Genomic DNA, 23833 nt, shown 5'->3' with positions numbered 1-23833 from the left:
TGTCAAATAAATAAAATCTTAAAACACACACACACACAGAGAAAGAGAAATTGGAGGCAAGAAATAAGGCTATATATGAAACAGTTTCTTATCTGCAATTCCAAAATCCCATTCATTGGCAACTCATTCAGTTCAAAAGGGACCAAAACTGACCCAGGAAACTTTTTTTGTGATCTATACCCACTTAGTTTCACTGCAGAAATATTAATGTTTGAATATGGAGTACTGACCCCAACTCCACTAGTATATGACATATAGCTCATATTTGGAAAACACAAAAAAATTCTGAGATACATCTGGGCCCTTGGGCTTCAGGTACAGTTTTGTGGATTGTATTCTAATAATACAGTGGAATATGGGAAGTAATTGGAGACTGAACTGAAAATACCTCAGTGGGAAAAGAGGTGAGAAAATACAGGAAGACTGCTGAAGTGAAATTAAAGTCTTGGCTAATAAATAAACTGAGTCATCAGAAAAGGAAGATTTAAAAAGAAAAATATGTAATTACACCACTTTAGTAAACAAAATAAAACAACTGAGGTAACAGAAAATATGGAAGCAAAACTGCGTGCCCTATCTATGAAGAACTACGGAACCATTTTGTTCTGGTTTTATTGCCAGATTGTTTAACTTGTTCCCTTTTAATCTCACAAACACTTTTGCATGGGAAAATTTAAAATGGTGGTTTCCAAATTCAGCCGGGCTTTATAATTATCAGATGGATAATTAGATGCAGATTTAATATGCAGATTTAATATCTAGATTCCTGGCCCCTGTCACAGACATTCTGAATTTGTAGGTATGCAATGTAGGTATGTAAGTCGTTGATGCTTTGTAACACACTTTTCCAGTGATTTCTGATGCAGATGATCCATGGGCCATATTTTGAGAAACACTGACTTAAAACCAAATCAAGGACTACTGAATATGCACTGCTACAATAAATCTTTACCAGGCTTCAGGTTATCTGATTATTCTTTCAAATCCTCTAAATTTGTTATCTATTTTTTTTCCTACCCAGGAAGCTTCCTTGCAACTGGGAATAACACCTCTAGGGAATATTTTCTCATTTTTCAGTCATGGAGGTCTGCTAGAAAACTTCCAATCCTAACACAGCACCTAAAGGCAGTCGATTAGCCTGGAGTTGAACATGTGGCATCAGGTGGTCCAATCAAGAGTCCTTAACTGGGAGTTTTCTATCTGGAAACCAAGAGACAAGGAAGTCTCTCCCTGGTTATAGTGCTTTATAATCTCTGAGAGACTACCTAAGGACTTATCTGCCATGTAGGTGGTTCACAGTAAGAGAAAAGGAAGTTAAGATGCAGCGAGGAAAGCAGAGGCAAAAGTCTGAGCAGAAGTATTCTGATTCAAGACAATCATGTCTCTTTGCTCTTCTGAAAGTTATATGAGTCCCCATATTCTCCAAATAGTTTTTCCTACGACCTGAATGCTGTGGCTGAGTTTCTTGTGACCCAATTTGCTTCACTTCTTAATCTATATGTTCTTATTTTATTTTTATTATTTTAGAAAATTTATTCTGAATCAACAACTATACGTGTTATTACATTTCTAGTCTTTGTTTTTCTTAATATGTCCTGACATGTAGGACCTTCCTAAAGTTGTCAGAAGGTAGAACGACTCTGTTTCTATTCAATCTAAGATTGTTCATTGGTGCAAAGAAAACTAAAAAAAAAAGTATTCTTGTGCAAAGGATAATCTTAATAACAAACTTTATCATGAATCAAGAATTTCTGAAAGTTAGTTTCCAAAGTATAGCTATATTATTAAATATTTGCTGCAGTTATAAACTATTGCAAAATTTCAGCAGTTTGCAATAATAAACATCTACTGCTTGCTAACAGATTCGTGGATTAGCTGCAGTACCCCTGCTCTAAATGCAGGTCAAGTTTAAAGCCTCTATACCCCTACCTGGGAAACATAACATGAATCTTTCTTACAGTCTCTATGGGAGCTCTTATACTTGCGAAAGTTTCATTGGATAGCTCAAGTTATACAGCCATGCCCCGAATCAATATGATAGGCCAGTGTTCTCCAACCACACAGAAACACACAAAAACAAAAGAGAATGAGTAACTGTGAATAAATAATAGAAGCTACCACATAAGATCTGAAAACAAATAAAAACCTCTCACTTTTTAAATGTTTGTCCATTAATCAAATAGTCAAATTTACTATTTAACTTCTAATCATATGTATATATACATATCATGAAAGACCTTTTAGATCTCAATAATGTCCTAAGCTATGGCAAAAATAAGGTATATTCATTGCCCAAGATTTGGAATTCACTTGTGAATAATTCTCTGTACACTAGGCATATGAGTCACGAACAGAGCTCATTGCCTAGTACAATGCTCAGCTAGTACCTTCTAGGCTTGGTTGCGAAAATCCAGAGTCACATGTAACAAATTCTCTTGTACTAAAACCCATTGTCTTTGGAATTATGATACTCTGTTTTTAGACAAAGATTGAATTCTACAAGCATATGATGAAAGCTTATTTCTAATAATGAGGTGCTATGGCAGATATTAGGAACTTGTTGACATGGTAGCCATCACAGGCTGCTTAGAAAAAAGAAGGACTCACATTCATAAAATAAGAGAAGACAATATATGATCATATAGTAGGTTGTCTTATTTAAGGAAGATATAACATACAATAGAAGGCCTATGTTGGAAATCTAGCCCTGAAAACCAACCAACCTTTAGTTCTATGACTTAACACCACTGGGCTTCAGTTTCCTATTGTGAAAGACAAGGAAGTTCAGAGAGATCATCTCACAGATCCTTTCAAATTCTCACGTCCACAGAAAGTCAGAGTACAGGGTTATAATTGTGGCTCAGAGGGACTAGAACTCCCCAGAAGGAAAAACAAGCAAAAATTAAAAAAAAAAAAAAGTATTAATAATTGAATTGGCATGAAGTTTAAAGCAGAAGGAGACAATTTCAAATGGGCGAAACGACAACAGTAAAATGGCAAAAGGGTGTTGCTCTTTTTAATAGCCCTCTGAAGATGCTGTGTAACAACTGGCAGGCATGTCTCAACCCAACCAATGTGATCCTGTATGCCACATGGAAAATATACAGGTTAGAACATTATATATAAAGTTTGGCTTGAATCTTAGCTCAGGATGTTAATGCTGCCTAAATTTGGAAAAGTCAATCTCTTAATGCCTCAAATTTCTTATATTTAAAATGAATATAATAATAATAATACATGTTAAATATGGTTTCTGTGAGAATATAATAGGCTGATGTATTTAAAACTCTTAGCATGGCACTTAGGGCATAGAAGTTTTCAGTAAGACTTTTCTATTAATTGTGGTTTGAGTAGCAGGAACAGGCATAATTAAAATACTTCAGCTGCTTATAACTACAGATTTTGGCTCCCTGTATGTCTCCCACATTTAATATCTCCTGAAAACACAAAAGTGTAAAGAATTAATTACTGCTTTCTCAATACATAATCACAATCAAAACTCCAGTTGTACTTATAGAAAAATACAGAGTTGTGTAAAGGAAGAATAGAGAAAGTTTTTCCTCCTCCCTTTGCCCCCCATCAATAATATAAACAATTTAGAGCTGAAATCTGTTAAAACGCTAGTCTCCAGCCTCCAGATTCACAGGTGTAAACAAAGAGTAAGCCTTACAGCATTTTTTAGTGACTGCAGAATTGAGGCTGAGAAAGCCTATACATATATCCAAAATCATAAAACCGCATAAAGAATTGTGAGCAAACTCAATTCTGCTTACCATTTACCTACACTTAATTTCCTAACTATCAAAAACCAGTGACAATAAATACAGAAAGAGGGGCGCCTGGGTGGCTCAGTGGGTTAAGCCTCTGCCTTCAGCTCAGGTCATGATCTCAGGGTCGTGGGATGGAGCCCTGCATCGGGCTCTCTGCTTGGCAGGGAGCCTGCTTCCCCCTCTCTCTCTGCCTATCTCCCTGCCGGCTTGTGATCTCTCTCTCTGTGTGTGTGTCAAATAAATAAATAAAATCTTTTTAAAAAATTTTTAAAAAATTTTTAAAATAAATAAATAAATACAGAAAAACATCCTGCATATATAGATTGGAAGACTTAATACCACTAATATGGTGTCAGTTCAGACTTACGAAAGCCACTATAGACTGGGTGGCTTAAACACAAGAGAAATTTATCTCTCACAGTTCTGGAGGCTTGGAGTTTCAAAATCAAGAGACCATCCCTTAATAGTGAAAGTTTAGTGACTTTTATCTTAAAAGAATGGCCCTCAAGAGGTTAACAATAGATCTAAGTCCTTGTTCATTTTATTAGAAAGTATGTAGGCAGAAAAGTCTTCAAACATATATTTATATACATTTTCTGCAATTTACTATGTGATCTTGTGAAAATTTCTAAACATATCTGAACAGTTTTCTTCATCTTTAACCATAAGTCTTTTATGGGTAATAATTAAGTGACCAGATTCACATAAAGGACCTTGAGTACCAGACACCTAGAGAATGTTAGTTTTCCTTTCATCTCCTGAGTAAGCTACCAGTATTCTCTGTCTTTTTGATCAAACTCATGACAATGATTTATTATGTGAACCAAAGTTGAGTAATCAGATTATATAATGATGTCTGCAATAGTACTTTAGAAAATTCATTAATTCAATAAATACATATTGAACATCTGTATACCAACCATCATTCTACATTGTAGAAATAAAGATAGTTCAAAACTTGGCTTTCATTAAGCTTGAAGTCTTGGAACTTACTAATAAACACTAAGAATGAATCAGAAAAAGGAGAGTGGACCATGGATCCAGTGCTGCTAAGAGATGAAGAAGATCAAAGAAATAGCCATGGGATTTGACAGGATAGAAGCCATTAGCCACCTAGAAAAGAGTAGTTTCAAGGGACCAGGAGGGACAGAATCAGAGGCAAAGATGAAATCATAATGATTTCAAGAAATGTTCCTGAAAAGGAGAACAAAGAAATTGGGTGATATCAGAAAGATTTTTTTAATTTTTTTGCATTATGAGAAAGATATTTTTAAAGATTATTTCTTAATATGGAAAGTTCTTTACTGATTGCAAGCCTTTTTAAAATAGATCACAGGAAAGAAAATATAAGTTGAAACAACTGGCTAAAGTAGAAAAATCACATAATCATATTAACAAATGCAGAAAAAGCATTTGACAAAATCCAGCACCCATTCATGATAAACAAACAAACAGCAAACTCGGAAGAGAGGGGAACTTCCACAACTTGATAAAAGACAAATACAAAAAATACCTATAATCTGCATTATATTTAAAAAAAAAAAAAAAGTAAGAAACTGGAAGCTTTCCTAAGATTAGTAAGTAGTCAGGGATCACTCCTTTTAAACATCATACTGGAAACTCTAGCTAATGCAATAACAAAAGGAAATAAAAGATACACTAACTAGGAAGAAAGATATAAAACTGATTTTGTTCAGGGGTGCCTGGGTGGCTCAGTGGGTTAAAGCCTCTGTCTTCGGCTCAGGTCATGATCTCAGGGTCCTGGGATGGAGCCCCACTCCGGGCTCTCTGCTCAGCAGGGAGCCTGCTTCCTCCTCTCTCTCTGCCTGCTTCTCTGTCTACTTGTGATCTCTGTCAAATAAATAAATAAAATCTTTTTAAAAAAACTGATTTTGTTCATAGATGGTATGATTGTCTATGTAAAACATCTGAAACACATTACACACACACACACACACACACACACACATACACACACATTCCTAGAAGTAATTATACCAAGGTTGCAGGATACAACATTAATATGTAAAAGAACCACTTTCTTATGTACTAACAATAAACAAGTGGAATTTGAAATTAAAAATATAATACCATTTATATTTTCACCCACAAAAATGAAATATTTCAGTATAAGTAAAATATTATAAGGATGGCCAGGCAGCTCAATCAACTAAGCATCTGTCTTCACTCAGGTTATGGCCCTAGGGTCCCAGGATCAAGTCTCACATTGGGCTCCTTGCTCAGTGGGCAGCCTGCTTCTCCCTCTGCCTCTGACGCTCCCCCTGCTTGTACTCTTACACTCTCTCTGGCAAATAATTAAATAAAATCTTTATAAAAAATTATATATGATATCTATATAAGAAAAACTTCAAAACTCTGATAAAAGAAATAAAAGAGTAACTACATAAAAAAGAAGGGATCCCATGTTCATGGATAAGAACATAGAATTGGTCATGATGTCAGTTCTTCCCAACTTGACCTATATAGATTCAATGCAATCCATCAAAATCCCACCAACTTATTCTGTGGGTATCAACAGACTAAATTTAAAACTTATACGGAGAGGCAAAAGACCCAGAGTAGCCAATGTAAAACTGAGGAGAAAAACAGAATCAGAGGACTGAAACTGTCAACTTCAAGAATTACTATAAAACTACAATAACCAAGACAGAGTGGTATTGGCAAAAGAATAGACAGATCAAAGGAACAGAGCATAGAGCCCAGAAATAAATCTACATAAACAAAGTCAACTAAATCTTTGACAAAAGAGTAAAGGCAATAGAATGGAAAAATCATAGCATTTTTAACAAATAGAGATGGAACAACTGGACACACATACTTAACCCTCTCTCTCTCACACACACATACACACCTCAAAATGGATCACAGACTTTAATGTAAAATGCAAAACTATAAAGCTCCCCAAAGGTCAGATAGGAGCAATTTTAGATGTCTTTGAGTATGATGATAACTTTTTAGATACAACACCAGAGGCATAATTCATGAAAGAACTGATGAACTTGGTTTTTGCAAACAACACTGTCAAGAGAAAACAAGCCACAGACTGGGGAAAGATATTTGCAAAAGACACATCTGATAAAGGACTGTTATCTAAAATGTAAAAAGAACTGTTAAAACTCAATAATAATAAAAAAAATCCTAACATTATTTTTTAAATGGGGGAAAAAATAACCCTACTAAAATAGCCAAAATCCAAAGTGCTAGCAAAATCAAATGCCAAGGAAGATATGGAGTGATAAGAGCTTCTTTCTTTGTTGGTGGTAATACAAAATGGTATAACCACTTCATAAGATAATTTAGCAATTTCTTATAGATCTAAATGTACTCTTTTTTTTAGTTAATATGTAGTGTATTATTAGTTTCAGGGGTAAAATTTAGTGATTCATCAGTTACAACAGTCTGTGCTCATTACATCAAATGTCCTCCTTAATACCCATCACAAAACATACTCTTAATATGCAGTTCAGCAATCACATTCCTTTGTATTTGCCCAAAAGATCTGAAAGCATACACCCACAGAAAAGCCTGGACGTGGGTGTTTAAAGCAGCTTTATTCATAATTTCAAAAATACGAACGCAACCAAGATGTCCTGTAGGTGAATTGATAAACTGTAGTACCCCCAGATAATGGAATATTATGCAGTGCTTAAAAAAAAAACCTGAATTATTAAACCATGAAAAGATATGGAGGAACCCTAAATATTACTATGTGCAATAAGGCAATCTGAAAAAGCTACATAATGTATGATTCCGAAAAAGTCAAAACTACGGAGATAGTAAAAGGATTAGTGGTTGCCAAGGGTCAGGAGGAGGAGAGATGACTAAACAGAGCACAAAGGACTTTTAGGGCAGTGAAACTACCCTGTATGATTCTATAATGGTAGACACATTTGTCAAAACCCATAGAATATGGAACTCAAGAGTGAACCCTAATGGAAACTATGAACTTTGGGTGATGGTAATGATGTATCTATGCAGATTGATTGATTTTAAAGAACATGACTCCCACAGAGGATTCTGATAGAGAAGCTGTACACATAATATGAGGGCAACGGGTATATGGGAAGTCTCCATACATTCTGCTTAATTTTGTTGTGAATCTAAAGCTGCTCTAAAAAAAATAATCTGTCTGAAACAACAACAACAAAAAACAAGAATGTTCAGACCAAGATGACTTCCTCCTAGTTCGGAAGACAATTCGTAACTTTAAAAAATAAAGTTCCACTAGGTGAAATGAAATAAATGTGGTTGGATGTGTATCTCTTGTCTTTTAGCTGGTTCCTCAAAAGCCAAACCCCCACCATCTTCCCACTCTCCTTTCATCCAAATTTGGCTCACTGACACTGAGTGGGAAATGAATTTTACATTAACTGCATTGCTGGATTATGACTTAAAGCCTGAGTTTCCATGAGTTATCATGGACAGGGTTAGTCTGCTGAATTGAATGATTCAGTTAATCCTAAACTTTACATGAAACAGTAACTGCAGCCACCTCTTCTTCCTCCTAAATGCTTTGCCAAAACTAACAACAAATCACAAGGATGCTATTGTTTTCTTGGTGAGATACGAGGGAACCTGGATATCAATTACTGTAATTTCTGAAGGCCTACTTCTGAGGTTAAGGTAGTAACTACTAACAGTTGTTAACCAATTCATACATGCCAGACAATGCACTATGTCTTTACCATATTATATCATTTCCTTGCAACAATGTGGAGTTCATACTAATATTCCCATTTTATAAGAGAAGGAACTGAAATTCAGAGAAGTTCTATGATTTTCCCCAAGTCACACTGCCTGACACGTCTGGTTTCTAGTGCCAAAACCCATTCTCCTGGTGTGATGCACTGAGAGACCCAGGCTTGCTTCTGTGGATTTCCACAAGGAATGCACAACCAGAATCTGACTATTAAGAAATACCATGCCTGAATCGAGGGTACATTACACAGTGACTGTCTTGTACTCTCCAGGGATGTTGGGGTCATGCAAGACCAGGCAGGACAGAAATAATTTCAGCTGAACTATTTTCATTGAGCATGACAGTGTAGGATTTTAATTGGATCATCGGCCAGAAAAACAATACGGAGGGGGCAAATGGCAAGACCTGAAGAGGTAATATTATTTGTATACATGCTGATCTCCCAGATATTGGTAATTGTACTGTGTTTATATCACAGAATGTCCTTGGTTTTAGGAAGCACACAGTGAAGTGATTATAGGTAAGAGAAAATCATGTCTTCAATGTACTCTCAACATTTCAGAAAATGAACATGAATAACACACACATACACACGCACAAACAAAGGGACCTTGATCTATCATCCCTGACTTTGAAGGATCCTAAAACACAGAGCAATACCAATTTCATCTCCAACTTATAGTCCTTAAATGTGGCAAATGAAGAAACAGAGCACCCAGATTATCATCCTAAAAGCAAGAGAAAGGGTCTGTTTTGTTTCATTTCATTTAATATTTGTTCAGGGACTTCCTAGTATAATATTAAAAGCCAAAAAATTCTAATTCAGAATCCCTACCCTTGAGGAACATATATAGTATTTCAATTTTAATTGAGTATGGCCTGAAATACAGGGGATTTGTCTAAGACTTCGTGATTTTATAAACTTCCAACAGAATTATAGTCATGAAAGATTAAAATAAGAAAATACCAAAGAATTCTAATTTAGCCACTTTATTCATAAGTAGATATTTCCAAACTAACATTTAGACTGAAGTCAAATAAATCCTTAACACTTTACTAACTACTGTTTATAGTATTATCATTAAAGCCAATTACCTGAGATAAGTAACTTACAGGAACCACTTTCATATTCAAGTAAGGACCATTCTGTGTATTTACTGCCATATCTCCAACACTGTATTAGAACCCAGGAGATATGATGTCTGATGGAAATGGGGTGAACAGATGGGAGTCTGGGACAAGTGATACACTGTCAGGACATTGGAGCTGACACAAGGTTTAATGCTTCTGATCGTGAAAAGCCAACTTGGATTCATTACGTTCCGGTGTGAGACAATCCTTATTTCCAGCTTCCTGAAGTCATCCTTGGGTAAGTGACATGGGACAATGTATATACCCATGTGATTTCATAGGACAAAGCTAACTAGGCAGAAATAACTTTCTCAAGTAACAGCAGTCCCTCAACACTTGGCTCTATAGCCATCTGGTGCCATGACATTCACAAGGCACCTTGGTTTTTGTTATCGGAGAAAAGACTTCATTTATTTTGATCCTGAATGAATGGCTTCCATTCCAGATATGAAGGTTTCCTCTACTGTGATTTAGGATGGACTGTAAATCCTATTTCACATATTTCTGCTGTTTTTGAAATCTGTTTTCTCAACTAAGTGGGCATGTGGCTGGACTGAGGTCTCATCAACCATCCGTCATCAGGACTCTACATGAATATGGTGAGGCTACTTGCAAAGTAACCCCATTAAGGAACCACCCCAGCAGGTTGTTTCTCTATCTTCATGTAAGTAATATTTGCCATCACCTGGCATCTCAGATTGTAACTGTTATGTGACTCCCCTGGTGCTGGAAGGAGGTTTGGAAGCAACTGTGTAGATCCTGTTAGTCATGTGTTTCTATGGTTATTTATAAATATTATGACTGATCTTAGTCAATATATGATGATTACAAATTATTCTTTTTTAATTGCCAGGAGCGGTTTTCTTCCAGAGGTCATTTAGAAGGGTTTTCAAATTCAGTTGACTCTGATGAATGTAACTCACCAGACAGAAAATAATAATGGGGCCAAGATTTTGGTAATTAGTTTGAAAGTCAGACTCCAGCTTACTGTGAAGAGTAAGAAAATAATGAATAAGTGCAGAAAGGAATTCTTGGTTGACTGTGTCTTTGAGGAGGTATTTATTTACAAACATAGGGGAAAACAGCTCTCATGAGAAAATTATCTATGCCTTGTGGATCCAGGAGAAGTCTGTTGACTTTTCCACACCTGAAGTTAGACAAGATAGAAAATTGTATCTTCACGAACTACACCACTGGCAAAGACCATTATATGTGCTCAATGGAAAGTAAAGCTGAGTAAAATGCAAACATTCAATGGGAAGGAAATTAAGCAATGTGTGTTGAAAAATCCAGCTGATAGCTGACTATACAAAGTTAGCTTTGAACCACTGGACAGCCTCAAGTTAGCTCAATGCTCTCATAACACATCTTGGAGCTAAGGACGCTAGGTGAATTACTAGGTAGCAGAGGAAAAGAAAGCCTTAGGAGCCAGGCTTGTTTGGACCATAAACATAAGGCAGAGAAAAATAAGTCAAAACTGAATCACAGTAGTGAAAAGACTCCCATGGCTACTCTGTTAAGCATCTATTTCTGTAAATAGCCTTCTTATTGCTAAATATAACAGTTGTAGCCACAACAAATATTAACAACTTTAATAAGCTGCTCTTATAAATAGCTGCAATGACAATGCAACTTTTTAAGGTCACAATTGTTGCTTTTGCACAATAAGAGTTTGTGATGACTCTTAGTGGTTTGTTTTACCCTGTCTTCCAGTAGGCATGATTAGAGACAGGATTCCTTCCTCCCTCCCTTCTTTATTCCCTCCCTACTTCCCTTCCTTCCTTTCTCTCTTACTCTTTCGTTCCCTCCCTTCCTCCCTCCCTCCCTCTCTTTTTTTTTTAAGATATTATTTATTTATTTCACAGAGAGAGAGTATGTGCCTGAGAGAGGGAACACAAGCACAGGGAGTGGGAGAGGGAGAAGCTCCTGCAGAGCAGGGAGCCTGATACCCATGGACTCGATCCCAGGACCCTGGGATCATGACCTGAGCCAAAGGCAGAGACTTAACAACTGAGCCACCCAGGTGCCCTCTCTCTTTCTCTCTATTAGGTCCAGCAAGAAAAAGGACTCAAAGCACACCATAGAGGTGTAATTAACTCTGAATTCTCTCCTTTTGCCAGTTAGTCCTTCTTCTGATGCCATCTATCTATGTATATCTTTACTTTGTTGCTGAAAAAACTAAGGCTCAAAAAGTGTGTTCCAATTCCCCCAAGTTGGATTTGAAAGAGCTAGGATTTTTATCCATGTTTCAACTTGGGATTTTGATCATTTTTTATAGTACCAGCAGTTAAGGATAAAATTATTATTGCAGGGATACAAATAATCATTATACTTAATTTTTTAAATATATTTTTAATTTAAATTCTAATTATGACCATTGATTCTATGTTTATATATATAGCAGTGATATTGTAACCAAAACAAAAGTGAATCAATTTAAAAACAATATCTACTCACGTAGCTCAGTCAGTTGAGCATCAAATTCTTGGTTTCAGCTCTGAGGTCATGATCTCAAGTGGTAAGATCCAACCACAGCACATCAGGCTTCACACTGACCAGAGAGTCTGTTGGAGATTTTCTCTCCCTCTCCCTCTGTCCCTCCCTGGCTTGCTTACTCTCTCTGTCTCCCAAATAAATAAATAAATCTTTAAAAAAATTATGTCTATCAGCGACTGTATAGGTAGAAAGTATACATGACAAAAAAAAATTAGAGGAAGTACACAAATGTAATAATGTTTGGAAACACCATGCTCAGTGCCCCCTACTTGTGGTTAAGAGGGAATAAATTCATCTCTTACAATTGGAAAAAGTTAAGAGTCAAAAGTAACCCAAGGAAAAAATATTTCTAAACCCCTCTTCCTCTGTATTATAAGAAAATTGAGGATTGGAGGGTCATTGGATGCTGAAGTTATACAAACTTTGGGAAAAGCTGGATTTAGAACTGTGTTCCATATCCCATGCAGGGGCTAGTAGGAGGGCTCATATTTGACACACAGATTTTAGGAGCAAAATGGTGGACCAAGAATTCCTCTAAGAAAATACAAGTGTCACAACTGATCTGGAATTCATTCCAGTCTGCAGACACCATACAGATAAAGGTCTGAAAATAAACTAATGACATTTATTTTCTTCATCTAAACTCTCTAAAGGTTATGCATCCAACTGAGAATGATTTTCAAAAGTCACCTCTGAAGATTTTATTCTCCATCCTGTCATAGTGCCATGGTAAAAACTGCGTTTGGATCTTCCACTGGTTGTGGCCCAAGCCTATGTATTTATCCATACATTTGACAAAGACTTACCAAGTGCCCTTCAGTAGCCAGACACTGTGTAGGTGCTGTGGATCCCGCAAAGAAGGCAAAGGTCCTATCTGCTGAGAGCTCTGATGCAAGAGGGTGAGACTGGCTATTCACAATTCATTAAATCAATAAACAGTAATAACTGACTGATACTGATGACAAAAGAAAATTAACAAGTGTCAGGGTACAGCATGAGAGAAAGGTCTAATTTTCAATAAACTGGTCACATTCAGGACATTTTGATAAAGTGAAATTTCAGAGGAAGACTGATAGTAAAGGCAAACACAATGAGAACTAATGTATGATAAAAAAAAAAAAATATTCCAAGTAGAGGAAAAGTAGACAAACGCCTTGAGATCTAAATAAGTGGTTTTGTTTTAAAACTTAGTAAGGAGCTAGATTTCATGGATATTTCAAAGGAAAGAATAGGACCTGGAGATGCAGAGGAAAATGAGCAAAATCACACAGACACTTACTGTCCATGGATAGGAACAGCTTTTATTCTAAGAACAATGGATTTAAATAGGTAAGTGACATATATTTTTAAAAGATCTCTTCCCTCTGGCTGTGATGTGGATAATAAATTGGAGGGGCAAGAGCAGACATGAAGAAACCAGTCTGGAGGCTGTTGCCGAGGTCTGGGTGAAACGTGATAGTGATTTTGATACAGTGGGAGTTCTCAAGACTGAGAAGAAAGATGGAAATGAGGTATATTTTGGAGAGAAAACTGACAGCACTTGCTGATGAATTGGATGTGGGAATGAGGGAAAGGGAATCAAGAATGACTCTCAAGCTTCTGGCTTTGGTAACTGGGTCGATGATGGCGCCATTTATAGAAATGGAAAAGACTGAGGAGAGCCAGGCTTAAGGGGAAGATGAAGGGTCTGTTTTGGCCATATTAATAATAGCTTGAGATGCCTATGAGATATCCAAACAGAAATGCCAAATGGATAATTGGATGTTTGAGTCTCATGCTTATCGGAACCGCATGATCTGAAGATAAAAAGTTCAGCATTCTTGCCTATGGACAGGTTTAAGCTCTGGAAGAAAATGTATGTATGTCTTTCCCAAACTATCTCTACACATCACTTTCCACTTATCTTCAGATTCTAAGAATTTGGATCAATAACCTCTCAACTCTGGGTATTCCCACACACATTTTATCTTCTTGGTTCTTCTCATCTACAGAACTGTGCCTTATAAAAATTTTGACTTGTCTTTTCAAGCTGACCAGAAAACAATAACACAGGCCCTTCCAATTTAGGTGTTTCTAACTACAGTGGGGGAAAAAACCCCACTGCAAACAACAATAAAAACATTAAGGAAGGTTTTCAGTGGAAACTGGAAAGTTTTTTCTTATTGTAAGTGGAGCTACCCTTGGGACCCTTTGCTGCTGATTAGTTTCTTGATTCTTAGAAAGAAGTTTCCATTTATCCTTCATCTATAACTCTATCATGCCTGTGAGTGTTCCAAGAGTCTTTTAATGGTACGATTCATATCAACTCAGAATTCCAGACCCTGAGATCTGGAGATGTCCTCAAAGACTAGTCCAACCTGTTCATAGCACATAAAACAAAAATGTAAATAGTCTGAGTGACTAACATGGTGGCTCTAATATATATTTTATTATATTATATTCTCTAAATTATATGTAAATATGAATATGAACATAAATATAAATAAACAAAATAAAATATATATTATATATTATATTCTCTAAATTATATGTAAATATGAATATGAACATAAATATAAATGTATTCTCATTGCTGAGTAGATTGATCTTTCCTCTGACTCACTTCACCTCATGAGTTCCTGGATAAGGAATGGCTGCAATTTCACTTCTAATTACACTTACTTAAAACTAAAGAGAGCTGCCTGCAAATTTACTTATTACCAGCACCAGAACTATCTAACTGAAGCTGGTATCTTCGATAAGTCAAATACATACTCACAGAGATTTCACAGGACGGGGGCTTCCAAAATATAGCTTTATCTCAATCTTTTACTAAACAGTCTTGTGACTCCAATAGAACAATGCATGAGGTAATGTACATATTTTCAAACTTTATAATATTTTGCATACTTGGAATCTATGATATCTTCTTCCACATTTTATTTGTTCTTTTTAATGATAAAATCCATTTATGCTCAGCTAAGAAGTTTTGAAAATGCAGAAACATATGAAGAACGCAAATATACCTTCGATCCCATAAGCCTTAGAAAACCAGAGTTTGTATTTTATTATATCTCTTTCTAGAACTTACTCCATGCATATAGGTTTGTATGTGTGTATGTATCTATGTAGACAGTGTTTATATATATTCAAATACATGTATGTATTTTTCCATATGCACATATAAATATTACACACATATACATACGGAATTACACAAAAATATATAAAATATTGTACATATATATTTTATATTACTTATATCCATATATATATATATCCATATATATATATATATATATCCCTTAGCAAAATGCATGGCACATTTTAAGTGTGAAATAACTGTTGGTTCTGTTATTATTATAATTAAAGATAACAGAGCAGGTGTTGAAAGAGGTGAAGAGTGTTCTTTGGCCAGGGCTGCAGAATGCACTCATGGAGCACCAGTCAAGGCCAGTGGACTTGATGACTCTTATAATCCTGTGCTAGAACTTGCAGTAGGATGGCCATAATGACTATTTATACCACCAAAACCCTAAACCAAACCAAGACCAGGAATGATAACAAACTCAACTGTGTTCATATTCCTACTTTGAGTAGTTCTATACATGCTTGCCCCAAGAGGTATGGGAAACTCATCATGGTCTCAACTCTCATTCCCAAGGGCTTAAAATAGATAATTGACTCTCCTCCTACCAACTACCATCATCCTCCAAACACTCATACTCCAATGAATCTCTACTTGTCTAAGTGTTGCACTCTAGAAATCCTTAGGCACTGTTCCAGTGACAGAAAGGGGAGTTTACTGAGGTGTAGAAGAAAGAACACTAGCCTGTGAGTTCATAAATCTATTTTCTCATTGATTTTTTGCCTCTATTTAAACTCCTTTCCCTGCTATAAATGTTTTTTATTAAAAAAATAATAATAATATTCAACGTCATAAGAAAGGGTCAAAATTGTTAAATGTCAATCAAAGAAAGCAAATGAAACTAAGATTATTTTGTAAACCAGAAAGGACAAAAGTTAAAGAATAGTAATTGCCATGATTATATGGTGGCCAAACTTCTCATCTCGACTGGGACAAAATAGGAAAGGAGCAGGTTTCAAAGGTTAGACATAAGAAACAATTGCTTAACAAAGGAAGTCACTTGATATAAAAATGAATGGCTGAGTTTGTGAAATAATCTTCAGAGAGAATATGAACAGACATGGTTCTCATCTGTCTTTTGTTGACTAGATGGACATAGTCACACTTTGCACTAGAAAAGAAGAATTCACTTGTTGACCAGGGTTCATCCAGTCCTGACTCCATGAAGCTAACATCAGTCCATGGACACTGGAAACACTCAATGATGTCTTGGGAATAAGAGCCTCCCAGGAATCACATTTGGGGCCAGTATTTTGACAAGTGCCTAGCATTGTCCAGACTATAAATATAAGCTCATGGATGTTGATCTTTTCAATGCTACATGTGAATACTAGACATGCTTACAAATCATCTAGTGGGAATTCTCAAAGTATGAGGATGGTGTACCCAACTCCCTGGAAACACGTCACTACTTAAGCACTTTGTTATATAAAAACATTAAATAGGAATCCTTATTTCCATTTCCCTTCCTTTATTGGAAAGAATATGTGTGTGTGCTGTGTGTGTGTGTGCTGTGTGTGTGTGTGTATGTGTGTGTACTATACTATAATCAAACCGTATTTGCCATCCATTTAGATATAAGTTAATTCAAGTGAGGGTGACTGACTTCTTGATACCTTAAGAAACTTTTCAGTCCATTTGTTGGTATTACTGTGATTAAAAAATAAAATATCCTCCAAATCTTCTTTTCCTATGTTTATTTTGTGGCCCTCTTCATCTGTTCATTTGTTCACTAGGAATAAAGTCCTGCCTTCAATTAAGATCATACTTGACTTAGAGAATTGTGCAGGATATGCTTTCTTCACTTTGACATATTTGCCATCATTTTATTGCTTACTTTCCCAGGTATATGTTACTTCTACTGAACAAAAAGGTATGTAATTAAGCTTAAGATGTTCTTAGTGTACAGTATCTAGTGCTGTCTCTTACAGCAAAGTAAAGTGTAATAAGATTGAAGGTTAAATATTATCTCAAAAACAAAGTGTTATAAAAGATAACATTAAAATAGTAGATTAACAGGGATGTTTAAAATGCCCTCTTTGATTCCTTAAGAAATTAAAAACAGAGCTACCCTATGACCCTGCAATTGCACTACTGGGTATTTACCACAAAGATACAGATGTAGTGAAAAGAAGGGCCATATGTACCCCAAGGTTCATAGCAGCAATGGCCACAGTCACCAAACTGTGGAAAGAGCCAAGATCCCCATTCAACAGATGAATGGATAAAGAAGATGTGGTCCATATATACAATGGAGTATTATGCCTCCATCAGAAAGGATGAATACCCAACTATTATATCAACATGGATGGGACTGGAGGAGATTATGCTGAGTGAAATAAGTCGAGCAGAGAGAGTCAATTATCATATAGCTTCACTTAAGAGCATAAGGAATAACACAGAGGACATTGAGTGTTGCAGAGGAGAAGTGAGTCGGGGGAAACTGGAGTGGGAGAAGAACCATGAGAGACTGTGGACTCTGAGAAACAAACTGAGGGTTTGGGAGGGGAGGGGGGTGTGGGAGGGTCTGGTGGTAGGTATTAAGAAAGACACATATTGCATGGAGTACTGGGTGTGGTGCATAAACAATAAATCCTGGAACACTGAAAAAAATTAATTTAATTTAAAAAATTAATAATGCCCTCTTTGGTCTCAAATATTAATTCTAAGCATGTAACTTTTCTAACACCCATTTATTTGATCAAGACTCTGGGGACTTACCTGACTATAAGCACAGACCTGATGAACTGGTTAAAAATGCCAATGTATGCTCAGTTACATTAATGGAAGCACACTCTTCCTAAGAAAAGGGCTATAGGGAGCAGAATACATGAATATCCTTTGCACTTATAGTGCTGCAGAGGAACTTTATCAAATCTTTGAGTCCTTGTTTAAGAGAGATATTTGAAGAGGAGAAGTTGGAAATTAAGGTGAGACATAGGAAGTGTTCTCGGCAGCCTGAGCCCACACCAGCCTCCCAGATCTTCTGCAAAGTCACCCATGGAAGCTTAATACTCCTGCCTGTAATGTTTTTCCTCCTATTCCTTGCTAGTGCAGCTCTATATTCATCCTTCAAGTCTTTACTTAAATACCACTAGAAACAGTCCCCAAACCCTCATGTAAACCAGCCACCTATAGCATACATACTTCCTAGCCAGTCTCCTATTTTTCTTGTTTTCATCAGGAAAGATCCGGTAAGATCAGTATAAATGGGAGATCCCAGGAGGTCCCCTGGTGAAGGAGCACAGATTGGATATTAACATTCCTAATTTATTAAATATTAGCATTTCCTAATTCTAATGATCCCCATATTGTTTATTTTTCTAAGAAGTCTGACAACTTGCCATACATACATACATACATATATACATACATACATTTTCTACACACCCATATCATAGTCCCTAACTTCCGCTCATAATACCTATTCCAAAGTAGTATTTAATTACAATTTTTAAAATTGTTTTACATCTTCCTCCCTCCCCACTCAACTAGGACTTCCCATGAGGACTGGAACTAAATCCAATTTGGTCAATGCTGAATCCTACCAAATGCTTAGGACAGCTCATTGGAATGCCAGTATATAGTCAATCTGAAGAAAGCATCTACTAATATACAACTTTCCTATCCAGAGAGATGGAAACCTCAAAGGCAGATCTTTAATTATCAGTGCATTAATGAACAGATGAGGGGGCCCAAGAAATAGAAACTGCAAGAGTAGACTCAACAGACTGGCTGAGCAGAGTCCAGGGAAATCAACTACCGTTACTTGAGGAAATGAGCAAGCAGAAATAGAATTGAATAACTTGCCAAATTCATACAAACAGCAAGAGGCAGGGCAAACAATGGGCTCTCAACAACTGTTTGATGAATGAATAAAATGACACATTCACAAGAAAAGTTGCCCCCAAGTTGTTGGGCCATTCTATATATATCATTTTCTTTTTCAACAATGTTGCTTTCCAAAAATTCAATATATCTCTCCTAATTTTGAATTGCTGAAGCTCACAAAAATGGGTTCACTCTTCCCCATGATATCTATTCAATTCATTATTCCATTTACTTGGCCAAAATTCACTGACTATATCAAATGTCAAATGCTATTCTAACACAATGATGAGCAAATAAAGACATTGTATCTGCCCTTAAGGAGCTTACTGGGGGAAAAGACAAAGAGCAAATCATCATATAAATGTGAAATTACCACAGTACTACATATTTCACAGGAGAGAAGCTGTGGGAGCCTGTAATAGCAGGACTTGGCTTCTTAACAGGTCAGCAGAATGAAGGGTTCTATTTTAACTAGTCAAAGAGAGAGGGAAATGCATTCCAACAAAGGCAACAGTATGTGCCTTGTGACAGGACCCACAATGCATGTGAAGAACTGGTAAAGTTGATGTGGCCGAATCAGAGTACATGGTATGAGTTAAGACTGGAGAAATAGGTAGTAACCAATCCACACAAGGCTGCATAGGTAACTGAAAAGAGAACTACAGAGGAGTTTTAAGCTAAACAGTGTTACCAGATTTTCATTTTGTAAAATGTTACTCTGATAGATATTTAGAGAACATAGGGGCAAAGAGTAGCAGCAGAGAGATAGCCAGAGACTACTGCCTACAAAATACGATGACTTGGATAAGAAGGCACTAGAAATAAAAAGTGAACAAAATTAATGTACTTTTGGAAAGTCAACTGAATAGGACTTGTTGATGGTTTGGGTGAGAGGGGAAAGAAAAGGAAAATGACTAACATCCTTTTTGCTAATATCCTATCTTAATATCCATGCCCCCTTCACTTCTTAACAGGAGAACCCTAAATTTATTTGTTTGGCCAAGAGTTCCAGATAAGATTTTTCTGTATTACTTTCAGCTACATATGGTTATAACATATAAAGCTAAGCACTGGCCAATAAAATATAAGTGGAAGTACTGGGACCTTCTGAAATGTCATGGCCTTACTCTTCTCTTCCTAAACCCTACTGTCTGGATGTAAAACTGTAACCTCACCAGTCAAGTTGGACCATGGAGACAGGCCAAATGTTGGAGAAGGTAGACACTCACATGCCAGCCAGACCTGCATACCTCCAGACTGCTTTTTCATGAGAAAATAAAACTTTTTATGTATGAATTACCTAGAGCCAACATGAACTGACCCAGGGTGTAAGCCACTACATTAAAAAGAATGTCATTAACAGGGAGGGGGGAGGCTAGAGGAAGTCCAGGTGATGGGAAGAAACACCAAGAATTCATTTAAATAGGATGAACTTGAGATGTCTCAGAGAGGGCCAGTTGGGCAGTCTAGACTTTCTAACACGTCTGGGTTAAGTATAGATATTTGAGATTTCTTGGCATAGTGAAGGCATTTACAATCACATAAGAAAATAAAATGAATCTACAGATCAATACAACCTATCAAGGGGCACCTGGGTGACTCAGTAGGTTAAGTAGCTGACTGTTGATTTCCACTTAGGTCATGATCTCAGAGTCCTGGGACTGAGAACTCTGTGGGGCTCTGAGCTCAGCAGGGAATCTGCTTGAGGATTCTCCCCTTCTCCCTCTCCCCTTCCTACCCTCATGCTCTCTCTCAAATACAAAAATAAATCTTAATAAAATGCAATCTATCAAAATCTCAGATGGCTTTGCGCAGAAATTGAAAAGCAGATCCTAAAATTCACAAGGAAATGCAAGGAAGCAAGCATGGCTAAAACAATGGAAGACCATTCCATGCTCTTGGATCGGAAGAATAAACATTGTTAAAATGTCTATACTGCCTAGAGCAATCTATACTTTTAATGCTATTCCGATCAAAATTCCACCGGTATTCTTCAAAGAGCTGGATCAAATAATCCAAAAATTTGTATGGAATCAGAAGAGACCCCGAATCGCTAAGGAAATGATGAAAAACAAAAATAAAACTGGAGGCATCACGTTATCTGATTTCAAGCTTTACTACAAAGCTGTGATCACCAAGACAACATGGTACTGGCATATAAACAGACACACAAACCAGTGGAAGAGAGTAGAGAGCCCAGATATGGACCCTCAACTCTATGGTCAAATAATCTTCGACAAAACAGGAAAAAATATACAGTGGAAAAGACAGTCTCTTCAATAAACGATGCTGGGAAAACTGGGCAGCTATATGTAGAAGAATGAAACTCGACCATTCTCTTACACCGTACACAAAGATAAACTCAAAATGGATAAAAGACCTCAATGTGAGACAGGAATCCATCAGAATCCTAGAGAAGAACATAGGCAGTAACCTCTTCGATATTAGCCACAGCAACTTCTTTCAAGATATGTCTCCAAAGGCAAAGGAAACAAAAGCAAAAATGAACTTTTGGGACTTCATCAAAATCAAAAGTTTCTTCACAGCAAAGGAAACAGTCAAGAAAACAAAGAGGCAACCCACGGAATGGGAGAAGATATTTGCAAATGACAGTACAGACAAAAGGTTGATATCCAGGATCTATAAAGAACTCCTCAAACTCAACACACACAAAACAGACAATCATATCAAAAAATGGGCAGAAGATATGAACAGACACTTCTCCAATGAAACATACAAATGGCTATCAGACACATGAAAAAATGTTCATCATCACTAGCCATCAGGGAGATTCAAATTGAAACCACATTGAGATATCACCTTACACCAGTTAGAATGGCCAAAATTAGCAAGACAGGAAACAACATGTGTTGGAGGGGATGTGGAGAAAGGGGAACCCTCTTGCACTATTGGTGGGAATGCAAGTTGGTGCAGCCACTTTGGAGAACAGTGTGGAGATTTCTCAAGAAATTAAAAATAGAACTTCCCTATGACCCTGCCATTGCACTACTGGGTATTTACACCAAAGATACAGATGTAGTGAAAAGAAGGGCCATCTGTACCCCAATGTTTATAGCAGCAATGGTCACGGTCACCAAACTGTGGAAAGAACCAAGATGCCCTTCAATGGATGAATGGATAAGGAAGATGTAGTCCATATACACTATGGAGTATTATGCCTCCATCAGAAAGGATGAATACCCAACTTTTATAGCAACATGAACGGGACTGGAAGAGATTATGCTGAGTGAAATAAGTCAAGCAGACAGAGTCAATTATCATATGGTTTTGCTTATTTGTGGAGCATAACAAATAACATGGAGGACATGGGGAGATAGAGAGGAGAAGGGAGTTGGGGGAAATTGGAAGGGGAAGTGAACCATGAGCGACTATGGACTCTGAAAAACAATCTGAGGGTTTTGAAGTGGGGCAGGGGGAGGTCAGGGTACCAGGTGGTGGGTATTAGAGAGGGCACGGATTGCATGGAGCACTGGGTGTGGTGCAAAAACAGTGAATACTGTTCTGCTGAAAATAAATTTTTAAAAAAAGAGTAAAAACAGTAACAACCACAAAAACAAAAACAAAAAGAAAACCCCGAAGCTACTGTAATCAAGACAGCATGATACTGGCATAAAATGACATATTAATCAATAGAATGGTATTCAGGATCCAAAAATAAGCCTTTACATTCATTGGTAGTCAATTGATTTTTAATGGGAGTGCTGAGAAAATTCAGCGGCGAAGTAGTAGTTTTTCAAAATATGGTGCTGAAACAACAGGGCAGCAACAAGCAAAATAATAAAATAATGCACCTACCTCACACCAAGCATGTCGCTCTGTATGCTCCAGAAGTCCCAGCCTGTGGTCACGTGTATCCCACACGGACTGAACCCAGATACAAAACCTGGGAATCTGGATACTAAATAACACCACAGGAGCATGCGCAGATCACTCCTACGCGCCTACCCTCGGGCATCCCCCAGCCTTTGAGACAAGGACTGCCATCATCCTAATCCATTATCCTGGAGTCGGCAGTTTCCCAAACAGTTCCTTGATGAGGATATTTGAATGGTGGCGACCCTCAGACTCCTAAAGGACCTGCTATTCATATGGGACTTACAGACTGGTCATCACGATGGACAGGTCTCTCATCGCATGCAGCCCTGGTCAGGCACAGAATGGCCTCTGCGGTCATGGCGAGATCTTGCTTCAGGGAAATTAGCAACTCTGTTCTGGAGCAGGGTGGATCCCAAAAGCAGAGTGCGACCCCCAGAAGTGCCCCCTCAGATGACGCAGGGACCCAGCTCCGGGCTCCCAGATTCCCAGCTGGCGGCATGTATACGCACAGTTCACCCTCAGGCATTCAGGACTTCTATCCCTGGGCGGCTGGGGCTGCCCCTTCTTGCAGGCCACCTTCTTGGGCCAACCTGCATTCCTGACGCCTAGCAAGGAAGGTCTTTTGAGCCCGACCTCTTCAGCCAAGTGCAGGAAAAATACCCAGGGCGTCTGGGGGAGTCAGGCCTCCCAACTGTCCCTTATGAGTGGACTCCTCGGCACTACTCGGGATGGCAAGGCTGAGTTCTCATGAGCTCTGACATTACATGAACAGTGATATCTGTTTGGGACCGGGCGTCAACTGGCAGCACGTGGCTTGCACCAGAAATCCCAGTTCGTGTCCGGCGTCTGACATATCCCAGCAGGTCCGGGTCCAGAGTCCGTCAACAGGAAGCGGATGCGGAGTCCCTCCGCGGGCGCATG

The sequence above is a fragment of the Mustela nivalis genome (genome assembly GCF_964662115.1).
Source record: "Mustela nivalis genome assembly, chromosome: 8".
NCBI lineage: Eukaryota > Metazoa > Chordata > Mammalia > Carnivora > Mustelidae > Mustela > Mustela nivalis.
Note: the sequence above shows the minus strand (reverse complement) of the source record.